The sequence below is a fragment of the Eleutherodactylus coqui genome, chromosome 6 (assembly GCF_035609145.1).
Source record: "Eleutherodactylus coqui strain aEleCoq1 chromosome 6, aEleCoq1.hap1, whole genome shotgun sequence".
NCBI classification, from domain to species: Eukaryota; Metazoa; Chordata; class Amphibia; order Anura; family Eleutherodactylidae; genus Eleutherodactylus; species Eleutherodactylus coqui.
Window position 1 is genome coordinate 9,057,532 of NC_089842.1, and position 6,000 is coordinate 9,063,531.

Consider the following 6,000-nt stretch of genomic DNA (forward strand, 5'->3'; position numbering starts at 1 on the left):
ATATGATGCCGGGCCGGCTATGCCTCTCCCTGGCTGCAGTTTCCCACCTCCTGCTGCGATTATTCCCGCCTGATTCATGGCGCAGATGCTGTACCTCTGGCTGGCGGCAGCGTCCCAGCTCCGCGCACCCCGCAGTTGTGATTGCTGCCGACCCTGCTTAGGCTCTCCCCGCCGCCAGTCTCCCAGCTTAGCAACATGCGCTGGTTCTGCGGCTCCTGCCGCTGTCATCCTCACCTCGGCAGTGTTCGCAGTCCTGCTGCTGTGCATGTCAGCTGTCACAGCGAGGGAGGTAGCAGCGCGGCAGCCGACAACAGAGGAGCGGAGTGTCAGCGCAGCTATGCGGCCTGGCCTGGTGAGTCCATTCAGAACGGAGAGATGGGCCGCTGGTCACCGCTCCCTCGCACAGCAGCGCTGCAGAGTGCAGACCGACCGGTGTCAGCTTCCTCCCCGGCCTCGTCCGCTGCCCAGCATGGCTCATAAATCGCGGTGGCTAAAGGACCTGTGAGGGTGAGGAGGGGGATAATGCACGACAGCCAAGCAGTAACAGGGGGCATCGACTCCCTGTCAATTCCATTGAAAGCAATGGGATAGCATGGTAGACTTCTGCCGCAGCTCTGACAGCTGCGGCAGGAGTCTGTGATATTCTCCCTATGTTTTCTATGGGGCCGACGCTGCTGCCGTGGCCCCATTGAAAACACTGGCGATATCCCGGCGTCATCCCGGTGTCTTTCTTGCGCTGCGAGTGTTTACACTTGCTCTCGCAGCGCAAGAGAGAATATATCGCCAGTGGGTGTCCGCCCTTGGCGTGAACACCCACACTGCGATATCGCTGCGTTTTTTTTACCGCGATTGTCCATGGGACTTTCTAATGTTAAAAAAGCTTCGTACAAAAATTGCACAAAGCACCAACCTGCGATGTGGTTTAACATTAGAAAGCCCCATTGACAATCGCATGAAAAAACGCAAGTGGGTGTTCACCCTATGGGAGAACTAATGTTAAGGTCAGGTTTTTCAGGTTATTTCTGGTCCCATCAGTCATCCAGTTCATTATCTAACCACTGTCATCACCTGACTACCATCACCATTCTGTTCCTGTCATCTATTGTCGAGCTCTTTGTCTTGCATTTGTGTTTCCTAATTATATTGATGTGCGCTTCATAAATTTGTTCCTTCAACTGTGCTCTCTTTGTGGCCTAACTTATTTGTGGTTCCCTTTCTGTGGCCCAATTTAGTTACAGCACCCCCTCTGTGGCCCTACTTAGTTACAGCACCCACTCTGTGGCCCTACTTAGTTACAGCACCCCCTCTGTGGCCCTACTTAGTTACAGCACCCCCTCTGTGGCCCTACTTAGTTACAGCACCCCCTCTGTGGCCCTACTTAGTTACAGCACCCACTCTGTGGCCCTACTTAGTTACAGCACCCCCTCTGTGGCCCTACTTAGTTACAGAACCCCCTCTGTGTCCCAACTTAGTTACAGCACCCCCTCTGTGGCCCTACTTAGTTACAGCACCCCCTCTGTGGCCCTACTTAGTTACAGCACCCCCTCTGTGGCCCTACTTACAGAACCCCCTCTGTGTCCCAACTTAGTTACAGCACCCCCTCTGTGGCCCTACTTAGTTACAGCACCCACTCTGTGGCCCTACTTAGTTACAGCACCCCCTCTGTGGCCCTACTTAGTTACAGCACCCCCTCTGTGTCCCAACTTAGTTACAGCACCCCCTCTGTGGCCCTACTTAGTTACAGCACCCCCTCTGTGGCCCTACTTAGTTACAGCACCCCTTCTGTGGCCCTACTTAGTTACAGCACCCACTCTGTGGCCCTACTTAGTTACAGAACCCCCTCTGTGTCCCAACTTAGTTACAGCACCCCCTCTGTGGCCCTACTTAGTTACAGCACCTCCTCTGTGGCCCTACTTAGTTACAGAACCCCCTCTGTGGCCCTACTTAGTTACAGCACCCCCTCTGTGGCCCTACTTAGTTACAGCACCCCGTCTGTGGCCCTACTGTTATAGTGCTCCCTGCTGCTATGATTCTGTCCGGTCCAGCAGCAGTAAAGCCGTCATCTTCATCACACATGGATGTCGCACTCTGTACAGAGCATAGCCTTCTGCAATCAGAGCAGAGAGCAGGAGACGGGGGGAGGAGCCAGGGACCGCAGCGTCTGGTCCTAGTGCCTCCTCTGAAGATGCCAGTGCTTCACTGTTACTGAACTGGACCAATTATCCAGGACTGTCCTAAAGGTTGTGAGGGATTCCAAAATGGCCGCAATTCTGAAAAAAAAAAACAATGGCGGACAGCCCGGACAGCTAGACGCACGTCCCAAATACACTGACTGGGCTGACTGAATGGAGCAGTGAGATGCAGCTTCATCCATTAGATGCATCCTGTGGCCCCACATTCATGTCGCCTCCCTTATATTATACATCATACGATGTGAACGTGAAAGAGATGAAGATGTTGACAAATCCTTCGGCTCGCCCCACTTCCTGGGATTCAGCTGAATGCGGCCGGCCGGGCCGCTCTTCATCCTCCAGTAACCCTTAGGCTTTCATTCAATCACAAGTAGAACACCAAACAAAAAGCGAGAAATATGTTGTGGTCAAGTAAGAGGACAATCGGCTCTGCGGCGGGTTACGCGTGTCTATTAATTGTTCCGTCCGTCTTTCTTCTCGGCGCACACCATTCATTGTTTAATTAAGTGCTTCCCTAATTGCCGCGTCGCTGGGCTGAGATGCCGCACAAAGAAGGAATCTGCAGAGGAAATATTTTTTAATTGGCAGGTGGCCTTATATCTTCTAAGTCCGAGGCTGCAAGAGAGGGTCGTTAAAATGTATTAGTGACAACGGCGACTTCTGCTCCGGCGCGCGCCAAAGTCCTTTGTGATTGGTGGAGCTCATTTAACCTGTATGGGTTTATGCACTGAAAAGCAATTAGTATTCCACTTAAGGTAAATGATTGATCGGTGGATGTCAATAACGAGCTTGCTCCTGCAACAAGGGGCACATGGAGGGGGTCGCGCCACCCTGCTTCACCCTTGTGGAACATACAAGAGGTCCCATAAATGGGACCACAAAGAGAAGAACAATACTACAAAAATACCCAACTGTATGCTAAGTGGAGAGAGACAGAGGGCCCCAGCAGTGGGGCCCTCATGCAGGGAGTTTTGTAGACTCAGGGTCCGGCTACACTGTCTTCTGCACCATTGTTTCACATATGGACTACAGCAGTGTGTCCCAGCCTGACTGCGGGTCTCCGGACCCCAACCAAGAGCATTGTACCCGCATATGATGCTCCGAAGTCGCTGGGCTGCACCCCCAGAGTTAGGGACCGTGGTCACATGTACTACAATATACACCTGAGACTGGTGTAAATGTGTAGCTGAAATTGGCTCCAGATTGTAGTTGGCATTCGCTTCGCCAGGTGCGACAAATGTATTAAGTGGTTAACGCCTCTCAGCGCATTTGTTGCACTTACGCCGGCACACATAACGATCCGCATAATAAAACATTATAGAAATCCCACCATTGTGTTTGGTTTGGTCTTTCCGGCGTCCACTATTCGCAGAAATAACCTGATAACCTCCCCGATCGGCACGGCGACTGCGATGACAACTTTATACAGATTTTTTTTTTCCATTTTCTACTATTTTTGCACAATAAAAACACGTTTTTTAAAGAAAACCCACTGATTGCATCGCCGCATTCTAAGGCCCATAATATTGCCATTTTTCGGCAGCGGAGCGCGGTGGGGGCTTGGTCTTTGCAGGAAGAGTTGTAGTTTCTATTGTTGCCAGTTTGAGGTACGGGGGACTTTTGGATTGATTTTTATTATGTTTTTTGGGAGGCGGACAGAAGGAAAATAGCAATTAGTTACTTTTTAAATTAATTTTCACGGCATTCACCGATCGCGATAAATAGATATTTTCCATGTCTGTGTCATTACGCATGTGGCAATACCTATTGACTGCGGCTTTTTAAAATTCATTTTGTATTTTATCCACTTAAAAAGGGGTTTTCTTGGGGAAAATGTATTTTTCTAAACTGGATTTTTAAATTAGACTTTATTGAACTTTTTCTGATGCTTTTTTAGTCCCTTTAGGGACTTGAAGCAATCATTTGATCGCTAGGATAGTACACTGCATTACTTATGTATTGCATTCTACATAAGCCTATAGCAGTAGCCTATTAGTCTCTGCCGGAGGCGGCGTCCAATAGGCTGAGCTACATGGCAGACAGAGGCCTTTGTTAGGCTTCCAGCTGCCAAGAAAACACATTAGCCATTTGCAATCGCACTGCAGGGTGCTAGTGGGTGACAAAAGGAGCTGTCATCTGCTTACATGCTGCAGTTGCTATTGATTGCAGCATGTAAGGGGTTAAACTGTCCGAATCTAAGGTCTTTTATTCCTGACTGTTAGAGCAGGAGCCAGGCTGTCAGTAGTTGGCCGAGCCACCGCCTTAGGCTTTTTTTTCCACGAGTGTGTATCAGCCGGCTGTTTTCACGGCCCTACATGCCCCAGGACATAGATGGACTGTCTATCATGCAGTGTCTGTCTGTGACATATATTGACAGTCTGCCTGTCAAAATGCGGTATAATGCAATACTTTGATACTGCAATATACTCCATGAGTGATCAAGTCATCGCAAGTTCAAGTCCATTACTAAAAAAATGTAAAAACGAGTGAGAAAAAAAATGAAATTAATTATTAGAAGAAATAAAAGGGAATATAAAAAAAAAACCTTTTCTTATATTCCTAATAAAAAAATCAAACAAATAACCCAAACGTATTTGGTGTCTCTACAAGTCGCTGAGTCTCCCACAAGGCCAGAATTGCACTTTTTTTTCTTTCCCGTCTCCAAGAAAAAAAAGTGTAAGTAAAAAGCGACATGAATTCCAAAATGGTACCAATAGAAACTACAGGATGTGGAGCCGTCATCCAACGATGTCAACGGGAAAATAGAAACGTCATGGCGGTCAGAAAGTAATTTTTTTTTTTCCAAAGAAATTTTATAAAAGATAGTAAAGAAAAAAAAAACTACATAAATTTGGTATCGTTGTCATTGTACTGAGTGACAGACTAATATCACCATGTCATTTCACCGCAGTGCGTACAATGTAGAAACAAGACCCCTCCAAAGATGGCGGAATCGTGTTTTTCACTTGAATTTTTTCAGTACATTAAATATTTAAACTCCTCTACCTCACCCACAAAGCTCTGCATGGCGCTGCGCCACCATACATCGCCTCCCTACTGTCAGTACACCACCCAGCCCGCTCACTCCGATCGGCTAACACACTCAGACTAAACACCCCTCTAATACGAACCTCTCATGCTCGCCTACAGGACTTCACTAGAGCAGCACCCATCCTCTGGAACTCTCTACCCCAAGGGATCCGGACAATTCCCGATGCACGAAATTACAGACGTGCCTTAAAAACACACCTCTTCAGGGAGGCATACCAAATCTCCTGACCTAGTCCCCCGCCCCTCCCTATGGCGCCGCACCCCATCTGCCTTCTAATAATTGATCTGCACATGAAATCCCCTATTGCTTGTGTTCCCCATGCCTTGCTCCTCCCCCCCCACCCTTTGCACCTCCTGTACCACCCCAACCCATTTGTGTCAAACTGAATGTACCTCACATTGTAATTGTTGTATTGTTTTGCATTTATCCATGCCTGAAAGCGCTGCGGAATAAGTTGGCGCCATACAAATAAAGATTATTATTATTATAATACCATTGAAGAATACAACTCGCACCACAAAGAAGAACCTTCAGACGGCGATGGACGAAAAACAGAGTTAGGATTTTTAAAAGTGGGAAGTAAGAAGCGAAAATGTAAAAAAAAATGGCCGGGTCATTAAGGGTTAAACAATAAACATTTGTTGCATCAATATAAAATCAATGTGGAGGAATAAAATGTAATGCCTATAAGTAACAACCTTGGATCTTTGCTGCAAGTAAGCGGGGATAAGTGGGAGTGCAGCGCGGAGCTCCTCG